This window comes from Protomyctophum parallelum (genome assembly GCF_964188405.1).
Source record: "Protomyctophum parallelum genome assembly, chromosome: 13".
NCBI lineage: Eukaryota > Metazoa > Chordata > Actinopteri > Myctophiformes > Myctophidae > Protomyctophum > Protomyctophum parallelum.
In genome coordinates, this window is record NC_139708.1 from 27,133,534 (window position 1) to 27,153,870 (window position 20,337).

The window sequence follows — 20,337 nt, forward strand, 5'->3', positions numbered from 1 at the left end:
TCTTAAAGGCTGATTTATTATTTGTTAGACGGATGTCAAGTGCTAACTTGTTCCAAAACTCTATAGCTCTATAAAAACTTTCCATATAGTTTGTGTTTGAACTATAGGTACAGCGATATGCCATTAACAGCATGCCTTGTATTGTGGGTGTGTATATCTTGACAATAATGTATTTGTTCAAATAAAAACAAAGGCATCTTTGACTTAATAACACAAAACAAAAATGTGGCCAAACTTGAGGAAATTTCTTTGCTCAATAGAGTGCATATTTACAATACTACTTCTCATAGAAAAACCCAGAACAAGTCTGGCTGCCCTATTTTGTGCAACCTGTAATTTAGCTAGATCCATTTTAGACGTAGATGACCATACAGTTGAACATAAATCCAAGTGACACAAAACTGAATCATAACAGCCTCGGTCATTTAACACTCCCTGCTTCAAAAATCAACCTAAAGATCAATATCATTTTGGAACATAATACAAAATAAATATGCTCTAAAGAAACAGCTGACCACATGACCGGAATGTTATTCTTATCATGTTGTATTTAATTTTATAGTATGAACTGTAATTATGTATTTTCATGTATTTAATCTTGTAGAATGTATTTGTAATTATGTATTCATGTGCTTTTTGTATGTATTTTATATGGACCCCAGGAAGACTGGCGCCCCGGCGTCAGCCAATGGGGATCCATTCAATAAACAACTACAATAAAATGATAGAAAACAACTGAGATATTATACTCCTGTATAAAAGAACAGATGAGATATATCTGGACTGAATGCTAGGATAGAGAATATATCTGAACTGAATGCTAGGATAGAGAATATAGCTAAACACTAGAAAATTAATGATTGGAGGAAAAACAGAGATATTGATCTTATCTCCCACTGTTCCTTCGACAGACAGGCAGCCTCTGTATAGACAGTTTTAAAGCACATCTCAAGACCCACTTCTACACTAATCCTTGCTGTTATTCATTTACTCACTGTACTGCATTATACTGCTACTATTGTAATGTTTTATGCCTTTGCTATTCTTTCTTTCTCCATTGCTCTGTAAAGCACTTTGAGCTGCATTTCATGTCCTGAAAGGTGCTATACACCTCATATACTACTATACCTGTACTCATAAAGTTATCCAGCATAATTATAGAGGGAATGCATATGCATAAAGTGAGTGGAAAAGTGAATTTAATGTTGTTTAAAGTAATTTAATGCACTCAAATAGGTTTTTTCTGTGTGGATGTATGGGCTGTCAACACCAGAAAGTAGTTTTCTTTTGCCACTCAGTAGCCAATCAATCAATCAATCAGCATATAACTTGCTGGGGACACTGAAGCCTTTCTTCATCCTTTGTTCAAGCTTGACTACACATGTAATCTCACCATGAGCACAGAGCAATGTATGAGCATGTTGAAATGAAATTAATTATTGTTTTCTTAAGTCTTTCCTCTGTTTCCTAGTTTAGGCAACATTATTCCATTGTTGTCATTACAACCAATGAAAAACCTGTTACCACACCCTGGTATAGGTGCCAGAGAGAGAGATATCTGGCACCGTGCCAGATATCTCTCTCGTAAATCTAACTCCTATCTAACTAGTTAGATTTACGAGAGAGAGAGAGAGAGAGAGAGAGAGAGAGAGAGAGAGAGAGAGAGAGAGAGAGAGAGAGATATCTGGGGAAATCCATGGAAAATATGGAGTTTGATTTACCACACAGAGAGAGAGAGAGCGAGAGAGCGAGAGAGAGAGAGAGAGAGAGAGAGAGAGAGAGAGACACAGACAGACAGACAGACAGACAGACAGACAGACAGACAGAGGAAACATCCACCCTAAACCTAGCTCTGGTCCATAGCTCTAATGTGTTGCATTTAAAGCATGAATGCAGACCAGCCTCTCCTAAAAGCGTAAATAAAAGCGTAAATAAAAATAACGTTTTTGCCAGGGCTGCCATATTTCAGAAAATGTCAAGAGTGAGACTCTAGTGTCTTAATGTGTTCTACGCTGTCCAAAGGGCGGCGGCGATTTTTTTTTGCTTTTTTAATGTCAATTTAGCCTGTTTTAACGTTGATATTTAACCTTAACACTGATGTCTTCACCTCCATGCCAGCTGCTCTCCCTGCACTGACAGCCTCCTCATGCTTAAAGTAGAAATGAAAAAGATATCTACCTATCTATCTATGCTCCTCAGACCCAGCCAGCCAGCCACACACATAGTGCTCAGACCCAGCCAGCCAGCAAGCCACACACATAGTGCTCAGACCCAGCCAGCCAGCAAGCCACACACATAGTGCTCAGACCCAGCCAGCCAGCAAGCCACACACATAGTGCTCAGACCCAGCCCGCCAGCAAGCCACACACTATAGTGCTCAGACCCAGCCAGCCACACACATAGCTCCGTAAGGGCACCACTCAAAAAATCTTCAAAAAACTGAAGAGGCTACTGGAGATTGGAGAACCTGATTTGGACATGATCTGATGCAGGACAATGTCACTATGACAGAAAGAGAAGATGGGTCTGGCCACATTCATTCACCCCATAATCTCAGTGGAAATTGGGGAATATGTCAGAAAACTGGAATGTGGGAAAATTCCTTATTTTTACATTTTCTTAGTTCAAACACATCTGTGGGCTCTCTCTCTCTATGAACAGAAACAAGTGGCGATGCGGCCCCTCCCCCTTCACTTCACTTCACACACACACACACGACTTTGTCCCTATAATGTGCACGGGCTATGGCACCGTTCCACTTCCTCATATCACACAAGAGACGCCACACACCAGTATAGAAGAGAGATATAGTCACAGGTCACTTACTCACTTGTTGTAACTTGTGGGGGCTATATTGTCTTCCATGAAAAATATTTCGAAGCGATGTTAAACTCTGCATGGCTCATTTCCATGCGTCACACAGTCAGGGACCCTGCTGACGATTTGGTCCACTGTTTAATTACCCTCCTGCATATATCAGCACTGAATGCAGATCGGCTATTTTACCGTTTGTGAAGACGCACACATGAGCGTGCGTTATTATGCGGCGGAGCCGCAGAGAAAATTGTTATTTATCATTATAATGCGTGTGAAATGGCATGTGTGGCGTGGTGCGTGGTAAAGGGTTAAATTGTGTGACTGTCACACTCAAAGGGTGAGACATGGCAGCTCTGTTTTTGCTATAGGCCTACTCACCAAAACAAAGGCGCATTATGACACTAGAAAGAAGACACACTCTGAGCCCCCCACAGGGCCGGATTTAGCCAGCCCCACTAAGGTGGGCAGACAGAATTTGGGGTGTCAAACCCCCGAAATGCATAGAAAACTATGCTATCATCATATCAGTTAATCTATCTTCTCCTTCTTTGACCAACAGCATGCTAACCCAATTGCCCTTCCTGACACTACCCTCTGCATTTACCCGGGCTTGGGACAACTTGTGCAACACAGGAAATGCTTTCTCGTATGTCTTCATGTGTTTAGACACAGTGGCCAGGTCTGTTTCGTTTGGACAACATAACTTGGCCAACATTGGCTTTGCAACAATGAGTTCCCTTTTCAGAGTTGCGTAGTCTGCTTGAAATTGAACTTGAGCTAGGTCGGTCGTCGAGCTAGGTCGTCCACTTTGTCCTCGGCTGTTTTTCTGTCGTACACAAGCGGAGCAGCATTGTCTGAACTGCTGACACGCTGTCACAGGCATCTAAACATATGTTTTCACTCCTAAAATATCAATATAAAACTGTATGTATATAGGCCTACATGTAAAAAAAAAAGAAAAAGAGAGTTTTACAAGTAATTAAAATCGTGCAATAAAAAACAATATAACATGTTTACAATGTATTAGTTTGTGCTTAATCAAACAGCTGCTTTACTGGCCTTGTTATGAGAGCGCACTTGTGAGATGATTTGGGAGCGCATGCGGTGATGTGGCATCACTGTGATATTATAAAAAAAGGCATAAATGGACTGCACGCCTTTATTTCCAAGTGACAATGACAAGCATACAGCTTGCCTATTTGCAATTGTAGCAGGCTATAGGCGTACGGGGCTTAATCATTCACCATTTAAATAAGTGCTTGACAGTTCAGATAAAAGCGAGATCATTTTCGGGGGGTCGGGAGGACGGGACCGCGGCGTGCGTCGCCAACACATACCAGCACACATGCAAGCCTTCATCCATATGTTTATGATTCGTTCATCGTTCATCAAATCACTCCATAAACGATGATTATGACTGCCTTGACGACATGATAGCCTATCTCTCATGCAGGCATCACTCACCCACAGGAGTGCGCAGTCTCACTGATCGCCACGAATGGGGGGGGGGCTCAGAGTGCGTCCACTAAGGAAAGTAGGCTTTTTAAATAAAACGTTATTATTATTTACGCTAAAGAGGAGAGGCTGGTCTGCATTCATGTGAGCGGCGGAAGTTGAGTGTAACATAGCTCTAAATGCAACGTATTAGAGCTATGGACCAGAGCTACCTAAACAGTATTCTTCTCTACACTCACTGGGAAGAAAACATGTTAAAGTTTGATGGGATGCATTTTTACACGTCAGAGTGTGTGTGTGTGTGTGTGTGTGTGTGTGTGCGTGTGTGTGTTACACGTCAGTGACTCAGAGTGTGTGTGCGTGTGTGTGTTACACGTCAGTGACTCAGAGTGTGTGTGCGTGTGTGTGTGTGTGTGTGTTACACGTCAGTGACTCAGAGAGTGTGTGTGTGTGTGCGTGTGTGTGTGTGTGTGTGTGAGCGTGCGTGCGTGTGTGTGTGTTACATGTCAGTGACTCAGTGCTGCGATCACTTTTACATCTGATGAGCGATCGCTTTCTATTAGCCCCGCCCCCGCATACTGCTTCTCATCAGATCTACAGACCCACATACTGCTTCTCATCAGATCTACAGACCCACATACTGCTTCTCATCAGATCTACAGACCCACATACTGCTTCTCATCAGATCTACAGACCCACACACTGCTTCTCATCAGATCTACAGAACCACATACTGCTTCTCATCAGATCTACAGAACCACATACTGCTTCTCATCAGATCTACAGAACCACATACTGCTTCTCATCAGATCTACAGACCCACATACTGCTTCTCATCAGATCTACAGAACCACATACTGCTTCTCATCAGATCTACAGACCCACATACTGCTTCTCATCAGATCTACAGATCCACATACTGCTTCTCATCAGATCTACAGATCCACATACTGCTTCTCATCAGATCTACAGATCCACATACTGCTTCTCATCAGATCTACAGATCCACATACTGCTTCTCATCAGATCTACAGACCCTCACACTGCTTCTCATCAGATCTACAGACCCTCACACTGCTTCTCATCAGATCTACAGACCCACATACTGCTTCTCATCAGATCTACAGACCCACATACTGCTTCTCATCAGATCTACAGACCCTCATACTGCTTCTCATCAGATCTACAGACCCTCATACTGCTTCTCATCAGAGATGATGAGAAGCAGATACATCACATACTGTACATAGAGACAGAACAACACATAGGCCTACTGTATATAGAGACAGAACAACATCACATACTGTACATAGAGAAAGAACAACATCACATATACTGTATATAGAGACAGAACAACATCACATACTGTACATAGAGACAGAACAACATCACATACTGTACATAGAGACAGAACAACATCACATACTGTACATAGAGACAGAACAACATCACATACTGTACATAGAGACCGAACAACATCACATACTGTACATAGACAGAACAACATCACATACTGTATATAGAGACAGAACAACATCACATACTGTACATAGAGACAGAACAACATCACATAATGTACATAGACCGAACAACATCACATACTGTACATAGAGACAGAACAACATCACATACTGTACATAGAGACAGAACAACATCACATACTGTACATAGAGACAGAACAACATCACATAATGTACATAGACAGAACAACATCACTGTCAAAAGGCTCATGGAGAATAACTCCCATCCAATCAAGCCTGAGTGAGTGGCAGCTTGTCCATTGGCCACGCACAGGTGTTGGAGGCTATAAGTGGACCTGTCCTGCACTCATTCCCCCATTCAAGCTGGGAAGATCACCACACCAGTGGTGTGTCTTGTTGTCCACCAAACCTCCAGCACCAACTCTCTCTTCCCCTCCAACTGTGTGCGTCCACTAACCAAACGTGAGTTCGAAAGCCTCTGGAAACCCAACTGTTTATTCATTGCCATAACTATTAATCACCCATCATGGACTCACTTCATTGCACGGCCCATGTGCTTTGTCGTTTGGCTTGGATGTTGGCCACCTGTTATTGTTTATACTATATGACTAGCAGTACTTGAGTTGTTTATTTCCTTAATGGGTCATTGAATAGAACTGTTGACTAATAGACATAGTGTTTGGCCTGCATAACGGCATCACACATATGTGTGTTCACACATGCGTGTGTTTATGTATATATATATGTATATGTATGTATATGCGTAGGTATGTGTGTATATATATGTATGCATACATACTGTGTATTCAACCTATTATATTTATATATAGATATATGTGTGTATTGTGCAGGTGTTTGATATTGTATATATAGGCTGCCCATGACATGAATATTATTTAGTATTGACATTATTGGATGTAACTGCTATTTATGATTTGGATACGTTTACTGATGCCACACCTTGTATATTGTTTGTCCCCTTTGTACAGCACACACACCAATTAAAACCTTAAAACAAATCCTCTGCCTCTGCCTCCTCTTGGTCAGCCTGGCCGGTGGCCTTGCCTGCTCACCATTCTGTCCATTCCACATACACGAACTATTTCCGAGTGCCAGCACTCTTTCAATGGTCCTTCGAGCCGGATGTAATGGAACCGATGGCAGGCAGAGAGGAAGGCAGAAGGCTGGAGGAAGAAGAGGAGGAAGAGGAGAAATTGGAGGATCAAGCGGAGCCGGACAAAAGGGCCATGAAGCCGCTCCAGGGAGCCACCGTCCCACCCAAGGCCCATGCCACAAGGCAACAACCCGCCTTGCTGGTTGAAGGGTTGCCTCACCCCCAGCGGAGGCGACAACAGCCGAGTGCAGCCTTGATACCGGGCCAGCCCGTAGAGGAACGGCCTGCTGCATCGTCCAGCCAGGCAGGCTCCGCCCCCCACTCCAGAGAGCCGAGCCAGGCAACCTCCACCCACCACTCCAGAGCGCCCAACCAAGCAGGTTCTGCTCACCAATCCAGAGCTGCCAGCCGGGCAGTTTCTGGACCGGGCGGCTCGGGAGCATCCAGCAGGAGAAGCCAACACAGCGGTCGCTCAACAGCCCTGTCGGGGACCCAAGTTGCCGCTCTAAATGAGAGGAAGAGGGTCCTGGCTCTACAGGAGGTCGAACAGCAGATGGCGGAGGACCGAGCCGCAGACGAACGATGTCGGATCCTGGAGGAGCGGACTCGGCGGGACCTGAAGGAGAAGGACGAGCAATGTCGGATCTTGGAGGAGCGGACTCGGCAAGATCTGCAGGAAAGGGAGTACATCACGGAACACCTGATGCAACAGCGGCGGCTGAGATATGCCCGGTGGAAATTGGAGGAGGCCCACATAGTCTCATCTTTCCTGGAGAGGAACAAGAAAGTAGATGCTGGTCCAGAGTCCATCCACCCGGGAAGGTCCGTCCACCTACCAGAGGGCTCATCCCAGCGGGTGTCCGTTGACCGCCATGCATACGCAGCCCTCCAGGGACGACCGAGTGCAGCGCTGGGCCCAGTAGCCTTCACTGCAGAGCCGCCGCACCAAGCCATCTGCTCGGCCAAACCCGGGACCCCTATACCACCTCCTACAGTTCCACTGCCCTCTCAACAAGGACCCAGTCCACCCAACATTCCAGCTACTCAGCCATCAGGTGACCATCGGCCCACCGATGAGGACGCCGTACCTGAGTTCCAGAAGGAGCTGAGCATGCTCACGATGGGAGCAACCAAGAAGCTGCATATTGACCAACTAAACTGTTCAAAGGTCAAGTTGAAAGTGTCAAAGGTCACACCATTTAATGGAGAAAGAAGCACAGATGATTTTGCCGTCCTAGATGATGGAACCGAAAGGACCATCACTCTCCCAGCTGCAGTCCGGCAGCTTAACCTGAGGGGCACACCCGAGGCCCTTAACCTAACGGTGAGATCAAATGTGCTTCAAATAACCGGTACAGCCGTGGCCTTCTCCATTACCTCTGCAGGTCAACCTGACCTGATGGATCCGACCTTAACCCTCCCACTTACCAACTTGGTCAAAGTGAAGCCTCTTACCCTCATCGGGCCTGACTACCCGTATTTCGTCACCCCGATTGAGCCAGTGGTGGCTGGGCCATTTTGTGGGCCTGTTGCTAACCACACGTCCTTGGGCTGGGCAGTAAAAGTTCCGGCCCATCCACTCACCTACGGGAATGAAGTTCAATCGCTATGGACCTCTACCCAGTCAACTCGACCCAGTCCGAGAGCCGGACCACCTTCCCCCTCCAAACCAGACGCCCATTGGCCTGCCTCCCTTCCACCACCTAGTGAGGGCCCAGAGTCTTCATCTGCAAGATGCTATAGCATCCCTTCCAAGCCTGCAGAGTCCCAGACATGGGAAGAGGTGGTGATCGCTGCTACACCTGAGAATGTTGACGGGGTGGCTTCCTCAACATCAATCAATCAGCTAGCATTGCGTACAACGATTGAGCCTTTGGATGAACTGGAATTTATCCAAATTCCGGGGTGGCTGTCAAAAGGCTCATGGAGAGTAACTCCCATCCAATCAAGCCTGAGTGAGTGGCAGCTTGTCCATTGGCCACGCACAGGTGTTGGAGGCTATAAGTGGACCTGTCCTGCACTCATTCCCCCATTCAAGCTGGGAAGATCACCACACCAGTGGTGTGTCTTGTTGTCCACCAAACCTCCAGCACCAACTCTCTCTTCCCCTCCAACTGTGTGCGTCCACTAACCAAACGTGAGTTCGAAAGCCTCTGGAAACCCAACTGTTTATTCATTGCCATAACTATTAATCACCCATCATGGACTCACTTCATTGCACGGCCCATGTGCTTTGTCGTTTGGCTTGGATGTTGGCCACCTGTTATTGTTTATACTATATGACTAGCAGTACTTGAGTTGTTTATTTCCTTAATGGGTCATTGAATAGAACTGTTGACTAATAGACATAGTGTTTGGCCTGCATAACGGCATCACACATATGTGTGTTCACACATGCGTGTGTTTATGTATATATATATGTATATGTATGTATATGCGTAGGTATGTGTGTATATATATGTATGCACAACATACTGTGTATTCAACCTATTATATTTATATATAGATATATGTGTGTATTGTGCAGGTGTTTGATATTGTATATATAGGCTGCCCATGACATGAATATTATTTAGTATTGACGTTATTGGATGTAACTGCTATTTATGATTTGGATACGTTTACTGATGCCACACCTTGTATATTGTTTGTCCCCTTTGTACAGCACACACACCAATTAAAACCTTAAAACGAATCCTCTGCCTCTGCCTCCTCTTGGTCAGCCTGGCCGGTGGCCTTGCCTGCTCACCATTCTGTCCATTCCACATACACGAACTATTTCCGAGTGCCAGCACTCTTTCAATCACATACTGTACATAGAGACAGAACAACATCACATACTGTACATAGAGACAGAACAACATCACATACTGTACATAGAGACAGAACAACATCACATACTGTACATAGACCGAACAACATCACATACTGTACATAGAGACAGAACAACATCACATACTGTACATAGAGACAGAACAACATCACATACTGTACATAGTGTGGGAGGTCGGGTGGGAAACAGGACTCAGAGTGCAGTATCAGGGGTTAGACGCACGGTGGCGCCCCTGGTTTTATTTCAGTTCAGGTCAAACAATAGTCAGTTTTACATCAGAATTCAACAGACAACATTCTTTCTTGAAGTCCGGTCTCCTAGGAGGGTTACAACACTGCAGAGGATGAGAGGGGTGGTTAGCAACGGTCAGAGCACAAGGTAAGTACAGGGTTGGGGCCTGAGACTCCGGTCTAGGCAATCTACCAACTAGACTTTTCCATAACTTTCCTTCTTCTTCTTTTCCAGGTTCCAGAGGCGCCAGGAGGCCCCCCCGGAGGTACGTATAAAGGTAAGTGACTTTCTCTATCCACAGGGTACAGAAGAGTACTTTTGAGTAGAAGTACTCGGATACATAAAGGTGAGTAATCAGAGTAAAAGTACTTGGTTCGGGTCCGGGTGAGTAGGTAACGTAGGGCCCCTTAGGCTCGGCCAACAGGTAGGTACACAAGTACTGATATTCTGATTTCTCTCTAAGTGGGCCCGCCGTAGCAGTATGTTACAGCAGCCAATGTGTTAACAGAAACAGCGTCTTTCTTTCTAATGACAGCCTTGGTCTTCTTTCACCAGAGTAAGGTAGGGCTCTCGCCAACTTAAAGTCTTTTACAGGTTTAACTGAACAGAAACGGGCCTGTCTTCGTTCACAGGGCTAATGTGACACTTTAACTAGAATGTACTTTCTGTGATAAACATCATCAATATCCTCTTCGTTCACATTCTTCAGGGTTAGCGTGACACAGGTAACTATACGTCTTCTCTTCAGTTAACGTCAACAAGGTACTCTTCATTCACAATTCTTCTTATTATCCTTAGCTTCTCAAGCGTCTGTAAGTGCCTCTTCTTAGCCAACGTGTGATAGTGAAAGAACGTTTGTCTTACTGCGACCTTAACGTGCGGTGGTCCGCCGGTGGATACGAGGGTCCCGTCTTCTGCTACTCTTCCCCGAGCCGAGTCAGGAGGGTCTCCAGATATGCACGGTTTTCCAAGCGACACTTGTCTATGGGGGGCACACACTCCCGTGTGCGCTTTCAGCCCCACTCCTACAAGCCTGATGAAGTGGAATACAAGACAGAGTTGAGTTGCGGAACAAACAATCAAACAGAGCATTTAGATATCGTCGAGGGATCCGGTACTGAGAGGAGTGTGAACTTACCATCCAGCGCCAAGCTGCCGACATACACTGTCCGAGCGTTCTTGGGTGAACCAGCCAGTGTCAGGGCTAAGTTCCACTGGCGTTTATAAAGGGCGCGGCTGACAGGTTGCGGCTGTTGCTGATTGCCAATCGGGCGGCGGCCGCATCAGCCGCAGCTGATGTAGGATCGCACTGGGATAGTAGATGGCGTCTATGACGCGTCCGTGGGCGGAGCGCGTCGGCGAGGCCGGCGTTTGTCTGGTTGTCATAGTAACGCGCCCATTATTCTGGTGGTATTGTAGAGAGACTCCACAATAGAGACAGAACAACATCACATACTGTACTGTACATAGAGACAGAACAACACATGGTGATACATCATACATAAATAAAAGTAGTTATCACAAATCATACGTAAGGCAAGCTACGAACCTAACAGTGGAATATCTATATAAATGAAACTATGCGTATACACTATACACTATATATAGTACTGTCTACATAAACTGCTATCTAAGTTACATATACATTGAGCTTATATGAATATAAAATAAGGGCTTAAAGTGTCTGAGTTGCTCCTGCAACCTGTCCTGCCTCTGAGATGCACCAGACTGGCGCGGTTGGAACTCCTTTCTGCTTACATAAGTTGAGCCTTTGCATACGCCTGTATGTCTGTAGTGAAATGTCTCTATGAACAAAACAGTTGCAAATGAGACATCTATGGCTTCCAAAGCATAGCATTTGTTTATGCAAATAAATGGAATATGAGACACTCTCTCTTTACACTAGCTGACCTCTTCAGACTCCATCACGAAACACAGCACTTGGTGCATTTATATATAGCGCCTTTATCCAAGATGCTTTACAGACATTCACCCATTCACACACACACATTCACACACCGATGGTGGAGGAAACCATGCAAGGCACGAACCTGCACATCAGGAGCAATCAGGGGTTCAGAGTATGGCTCAAGGACACTTCGACACTCATTTGTTTTTAACCGAGACCTGGTTAAATGATAAAGATAACATAACATTTTGTCCTGCTGCCTGTGTAACAGACGTGATCTTGCGTTGTGTTATGAAGTACCATAGACCAGAATCTCAGCAGTGAGTGGATTTATTCTGTACAAAAGACAACGAGGCAATCACTGCTCTGCTCTGACTTGTATATATTTTCCACAATACATTTGCGCTTTCAAAGCCAATATGAAATAGCAAGTAGATGACAATAAATACAATATGTACCTGTACAAAAGACAACGAGGCAATCACTGCTCTGCTCTGACTTGTATATGTTTTCCACAATACATTTGCTGGAAATAAAGCAGATGCAGTACCATGAAATCACAGTATGTGTCTTAACACATTGAGTACGCCGACTGCCTTCAAAATATAGGCTATAGAATACCGGAGGTGTCTGATCGCTTTTACTTTGAAAGCCATGAACCGGAAACACTTTCCTAAAAAAGTTGACTTTACAAAGTGACCTCAACATCCCCGATCATCTTAATATATTGTTTTACGTTCCAAAAAGCGTTCATATTTTGCGGGAGAGACGGATGAGGAGCAGAAAATAAGCGCCAGCATATCGCTCTATTCATCACCACGGAGAGCGCCCTGGATTAGGAGCTACGAGTCATTCTTTCCGTCTCGCTAACGTGGGAGTCAATGACAAGCTAATAGTTGCACTGAGCGTTAGCATACGGCAAGCGAAAAGCGAAATGCCAAAAAAATAAATAGGAAAAATTCTGAATATTAATATCTCGCCCCGCATCGCTGGGATGTCGCTAGGACGTCCTCACACGTCCTTAGAACTCTACTCTACTCTATCCTATGACGTTCTCAGGCGTCCTACGTGCTGTAAGTGTTAAAGGACAACTTTAGTTTTTTTTCAACCACGGTTCATGTTTTAGGTTGTTATTAGAGAAAGTAAAAGATGAGTGTTCATTTTTTTTCATTTGCTTCTTCCTTTTATTTTAGGGATTTTATAATTATGAAATAGGAAGTGCGGTAGGTTACATAATTTCCCTGAACTCTTAAAGTCACAGAACACTGGAATACAATATAATCCCTGGGCAAGTGGAAGCACTATTAACCATGTTACACCTGCAACATTGTAAACTCTCCCAGGCGTGGAGGCGGTTTAGCTGCTGTATTCTACAAACAGTTTGCCTGCCACTCGTGGATATTGATACTTTTAAGACGTTTGAGGCGACGCTCCTGCTAAGGATTGGTTCTGCTAACCCAAACCATTTAAGCACCACTCTGAAAGAATATATTATTCAAAGATTTGCTCCACATTTTCAAGATTAAAAGAAAATGGCAGACCTATACAAGCTCGTAGCGCTCACTTTAATAAGTGCCCTAGATTCAGTTGCCCCCATTCAAATAAATAATAAATGTGCCGGTGCGGTACCCATAACCCTAACCCATGGATGAATGAAGACATCCGCACCCTCTAAGACCCAGCGTTGCTTTTTAGCAACAATTTTATTTTAATTAATTACTATTTTTTTTTTCTGTTCTTTTTTCACCTAAACGTCAGTGATGTTCATTGCAATGCCATTTCAATGCCATTGGTCATGATATTTGCATATAAATACCCCCCACAGAGGCTGACATTCACACAAATTAAAAATGTCTGGTTTTGACCTTTACCCTAATAAAAGTAGGTACAATAATTGTAATATATGTTTTTTTGTGACCATTAGAATGTCTAGAACATGTTTTATTCATTATTGTGAAAGATATCCCCCAAATGTAAATTATTAATTTATTACATTATTATATAATTATTATAATTTTTTCATCAAACTTCTTTTTTTTTTTTTTTTTTTTTACATATATTTTAGTCTTAGTCCTAGTAGTACAAAGTAGTAGTAAGGTTGAAATCTATTTTTTGCAAGTAGAAATTAATGCGGGTCTTAGAGGGTTAAAGGGACTGCAGTAAGGTAGAGTGGCCAAGGAGACATCCATTAAACCTTAAAGGGACTGCAGTAAGGTAGAGTGGCCAAGGAGACATCCATTAACCCTTAAAGGGACTGCAGTAAGGTAGAGTGGCCAAGGAGACATTAATTAACCCTTAAAGGGACTGCAGTAAGGTAGAGTGGTCAAGGAGACATCATTAATCCTTAAAGGTGAAGTGGTCAAGGAGACATCATTAATCCTTAAAGGTAGAGTGGTCAAGGAGACATCATTAATCCTTAAAGATAGAGTGGTCAAGGAGACATCATTAATCCTTAAAGGTAGAGTGGTCAAGGAGACATCATTAATCCTTAAAGGTAGAGTGGTCAAGGAGACATCATTAATCCTTAAAGGTAGAGTGGTCAAGGAGACATCATTAATCCTTAAAGGTAGAGTGGTCAAGGAGACAGCCCATTTCACTCACATGAAGGAACTCATGTCTGCCTTCAAAATCAAGGTTGAACTGCATATTTTTCTAATCTAATTAACATCAACAAGAACAAACCAAAAACACTTTTTTCTGTCATTAACACTCATATTATTGACCGACTGTGAACAATTCCTATCTTTTTTCATAGATAAAGTGGAAACCATAAAGGTCCAATAGAACACCATAAGGTCCAATAGAACTCCTCCCAGCATCACCATAGCTATATTCATCCTCCTCCAGTTCCCTCTCTCTCTCTCTCCCAGTTTAACTTGATCACCTTAAAGGACCACTTCACCGGCCCAGGCCGTAGCGTAACGGTCTGGGCACCGGACTGGTAATCCAGTCGCAGTGTGCCGCGGGTTCGACTCCCGGACCCGACACGGCCTTTACTGCATGTCATCCCCCCATCTCTCTCCCGTTTCCTGTCAGCCTACTGTCTGTCCCTTCAAAAATCAATAAAAAATATCTTAAAAAAAAAAAAAAAAAAAAAAGGACCACTTCACCACTTTTCATATAGACCGATTCCGTAGCGGGTCTCATGGTCGCAGCCTACGTATTTCCTGTAGGCGGACTCGACGTAGCTGCGGGGGTAAAACCCTCACCAGGCGCATCTCTTCCACTACAGTGAACGGCAGAGTGACTGATGTTAGTTTGCCTCAAACTTTACTCTTTTACCTGCTTTTTTACTAACACTAACATTACAAAGATGCCCAGAACATCGAGATGAACCTGTGTAGTTTATGGCTGCTCCAACAGTAGTGGCAACATACAAAATAAAAAAAACGGAATGTCTAATATCCACCGCGTTGGCGGTGACCAGAGCCATTGAGTAATGGTTGAGACGAAGCAGTGAAAGATACATAACGCCAGTCTTACCCAATACCAAATATTTCTGTTTTTTTTTTTTACATATATTTTAGTCTTAGTCCTAGTAGTACAAAGTAGTAGTAAGGTTGAAATCTATTTTTTGCAAGTAGAAATTAATGCGGGTCTTAGAGGGTTAAAGGGACTGCAGTAAGGTAGAGTGGCCAAGGAGACATCCATTAAACCTTAAAGGGACTGCAGTAAGGTAGAGTGGCCAAGGAGACATCCATTAACCCTTAAAGGGACTGCAGTAAGGTAGAGTGGCCAAGGAGACATTAATTAACCCTTAAAGGGACTGCAGTAAGGTAGAGTGGTCAAGGAGACATCATTAATCCTTAAAGGTGAAGTGGTCAAGGAGACATCATTAATCCTTAAAGGTAGAGTGGTCAAGGAGACATCATTAATCCTTAAAGATAGAGTGGTCAAGGAGACATCATTAATCCTTAAAGGTAGAGTGGTCAAGGAGACATCATTAATCCTTAAAGGTAGAGTGGTCAAGGAGACATCATTAATCCTTAAAGGTAGAGTGGTCAAGGAGACATCATTAATCCTTAAAGGTAGAGTGGTCAAGGAGACAGCCCATTTCACTCACATGAAGGAACTCATGTCTGCCTTCAAAATCAAGGTTGAACTGCATATTTTTCTAATCTAATTAACATCAACAAGAACAAACCAAAAACACTTTTTTCTGTCATTAACACTCATATTATTGACCGACTGTGAACAATTCCTATCTTTTTTCATAGATAAAGTGGAAACCATAAAGGTCCAATAGAACACCATAAGGTCCAATAGAACTCCTCCCAGCATCACCATAGCTATATTCATCCTCCTCCAGTTCCCTCTCTCTCTCTCTCCCAGTTTAACTTGATCACCTTAAAGGACCACTTCACCGGCCCAGGCCGTAGCGTAACGGTCTGGGCACCGGACTGGTAATCCAGTCGCAGTGTGCCGCGGGTTCGACTCCCGGACCCGACACGGCCTTTACTGCATGTCATCCCCCCATCTCTCTCCCGTTTCCTGTCAGCCTACTGTCTGTCCCTTCAAAAATCAATAAAAAATATCTTAAAAAAAAAAAAAAAAAAAAAAGGACCACTTCACCACTTTTCATATAGACCGATTCCGTAGCGGGTCTCATGGTCGCAGCCTACGTATTTCCTGTAGGCGGACTCGACGTAGCTGCGGGGGTAAAACCCTCACCAGGCGCATCTCTTCCACTACAGTGAACGGCAGAGTGACTGATGTTAGTTTGCCTCAAACTTTACTCTTTTACCTGCTTTTTTACTAACACTAACATTACAAAGATGCCCAGAACATCGAGATGAACCTGTGTAGTTTATGGCTGCTCCAACAGTAGTGGCAACATACAAAATAAAAAAAACGGAATGTCTAATATCCACCGCGTTGGCGGTGACCAGAGCCATTGAGTAATGGTTGAGACGAAGCAGTGAAAGATACATAACGCCAGTCTTACCCAATACCAAATATTTCTGTTTTATTAACACAAGGCTGCTGTACTTTATACCTCATACTTTAAATGCTTAGTATGAGGTATAAAATACAGCAGCCTTGTGTTCATAAAACAGAAAGATTGGGTATTGGGTAAGACTGAAATTATGTATCTTTCAGGATCTTTCACTGCTTTGTCTCAACCATTACTCAATGGCTCTGGTCTCAGCCACCACGGTGGATATTTTGACATTCCGTATTTATTTATTTTGTATGTTGCCACTACTGTTGGAGCAGCCATAAACTACACAGGTTCATCTCGATGTTCTGGGCATCTTTGTAATGTTAGTGTTAGTAAAAAAGCAGGTAAAAGAGTAAAGTTTGAGGCAAACTAACATCAGTCACTCTGCCGTTCACTGTAGTGGAAGAGATGCGCCTGGTGAGAATGCACGCGAAAATGGAAGCCATCATTCTCACGATAATGAAAATGATGATGAATAATGATATAAATATAACCAACAGTCTCAGGACTCTATACTGGGAGAGGATGATTATATAAATATAACCAACAGTCTCAGGACTCTCATACTGGGAGAGGATAATTATATAAATATAACCAACAGTCTCAGGACTCTATACTGGGAGAGGATGATTATATAAATATAACCAACAGTCTCAGGACTCTATACTGGGAGAGGATGATTATATAAATATAACCAACAGTCTCAGGACTCTATACTGGGAGAGGATAATTATATAAATATAACCAACAGTCTCAGGACTCTATACTGGGAGAGGATAATTATATAAATATAACCAACAGTCTCAGGACTCTCATACTGGGAGAGGATGATTTTATAAATATAACCAACAGTCTCAGGACTCTCATACTGCGAGAGGATGATTTTATAAATATAACCAACAGCCTCGATCATTCAGGACTAGCCCCTCTCGGTCAGCCCAATCGATTCGTGCCGAACCGGGCTATCTGGGTCTCAAAAATGTCAGAAACTTCAGTAGCATTGGGTTCTGCTTGTAGGGCTAGATCAGGACTTGACTGACAGTTTGCAGAATGATCACAGTTCAATGAAAGTACAGTAGCCTACAGTACAGCTTAATACAGAATGATCACAGTTCAATGAAAGTACAGTACAGTACAGCTTAATACAGAATGATCACAGTTCAATGAAAGTATAGCCTACAGTAGGCCTACAGCTCGAATCTGCTACAAACTCACTAAGACTTGTTTACACCACGGTCCTCCATTTTCAATTCATCAGAGAAATCAACAGACAGACAGACAGACAGACAGACAGACAGACAGGCAGGCAGACAGACAGACAGACAGGCAGACAGACAGACAGATTAAACAACATAAAGTATATATTTCCTCGTACCTTAATGTAATGAGTGAACGGTCATAATTATAATTCCAGTTTACTGTTTACTGAAGCTGTTTGGATCTCATCATTTGTGAACAGTAGGCCTACGTGTTAACGCAGGTCTGTGCGACGAGTTTGTTTGAAGGCGTGTTTGTATTTGTTCAACGATGCGCGTGGGCCGTGTGTGTGTGTGTGTGTGTGTGTGTGTGTGTGTGTGTGTGTGTGTGTGTGTGTGTGTGTGTGTGTGTGTGTGTGTGTGTGTGTGTGTGTGCGTGTGGCTGCGTGCCTGCCGTGCGTGCGTGTGTTTGCGCCGAGGGGCGGGGCTTCCAGGCAGAGACCTGAGATTTTTCTGTCTTTCTTTCTTTCTTTCTTTCTTTCTTTCTTTCTTTCTTTCTTTCTTTCTTTCTTTCTTTCTTTCTTTCTTTCTTTCTTTCTTTCTTTCTTTCCCATGCATTAATATGTCGTCATTTGTCGTGTGTGTGTGTGTGTGTGTGTGTGTGTGTGTGTGTGTGTGTGTGTGTGTGTGTGTGTGTGTGTGTGTGTGTGTGTGTGTGTGTGTGTGTGTGTGTGTGTGTGTGTGTGTGGTGGACATTATAATCTTAATAGATTGTTTTTATTTTCCTTTTCAACATTTTAAAGTACAACAAACAGTAGATTATGAATAACACAATATGTATATAAAATACAATATGTATGTTTATACAATGAATGATTGTATCAATTAATGTAAAATGAGCTATGTTATCCATAATGTAAAAAACGATGAGATATTGAAATTAAATTAGACAGCTATATAATTATCATACATAATTAGTTATTGATTGATTGATTGATTGATTGATTGATTGATTGATTGATTGATTGATTGATTGATTGATTGATTGATTGATTGATTGATTGATTGATTGATTGATTGAATACAAAGACTGGTAACTGTCAGTGGACGACACCATAAAGCATCACACTTGTTTACAAGAATGTAATGATTTAAGAATTATTCATATTCATGAGTGCATACTATAAGTGTGTACAAATGTATAAACCTTTATATTAATATTTATATATTAGTAGTATGAGTCATGTGTACAAATGTATTTGATCCCATAAACATTTATATTAATATTTATATATTAGTATTTATGAGTCATGTGTACAAATTTATTTTATTTATTCCGCATACAGTTTGTTGTGATTCAACGTGTTTGTGGTGCAATGCCGCCCCCTGGTGTTGCACCACTGCTATGGACATGATGATGATCGATGATCATCGTTCATATAGTTGTTCTTTCATCTTTATTTACATGTATTAATCCTGCTCTGATTGACTTCATTTGTTGCAATGTGATTAATTTGATTTGATTTGATTTGAGGATACATCCAATTTATATTGTAAAAATCAATGTTAATTTAACTCTGACTCTGAGTCTCTGAGTGTGTACAAATGGAAGTTCAGAGCGCAACTGCGAGAAAAGAACGGAAAAAAGGAAAACCTACAGCGGCGGCGCCGCCTCGACAGCTGTATTCCATGCTGCGAGTTTCAGAGAAAAATGCATATTCTGTAATGGTAATCAGTAGGCTAATCACACATCCAAGAACTGTACTGAACTGACTGTTGAACTATAAGAAGAGAAACACTGAGGAAACAAGGCAGGTGTTTTGTATGTCTGGTAGGCAGACATGTCGCGCGTAATTGTAGAACGCAGGGCATTCACTGTGAATAGTGCGGGCGCAGACACCACAAAACAGTTTGCAATCAAACAGCCAGTCAATATACAGCGCATGATAGACGCGCCAACCGCGGCTACGACAGACAGGCTGACCAGTGGCGTGCACAGATAGACACTAGGGGGTGCTAGAGCACCCCCTGCCCTTTTGGCAATTTTGCTCTTAATAAAAAATAAAATAATAATAAAAATAATTTGTAGTTTGTGGACCATGGTGACATTGATCAAATCTTGATAAAAAACGACTATATTATTTAGGCACCCCACAATCTAAAGCTATGTTTCTATGTCAGTGGTTCTTTGATTAAAGAAAAATAGCAGACCTACAAGCTCGAGTGGCGCGCTATAAGCTTGTAGATCTGCTATTTTTCAATAGCTAAAGCACCAAAATGGGTTCCCGCCCCAAAATGCGCTGCACAAGGTGCCCTTTTTTTCACTTGAGCACCTGCCCCTCTAAATGTCTGTGCACGC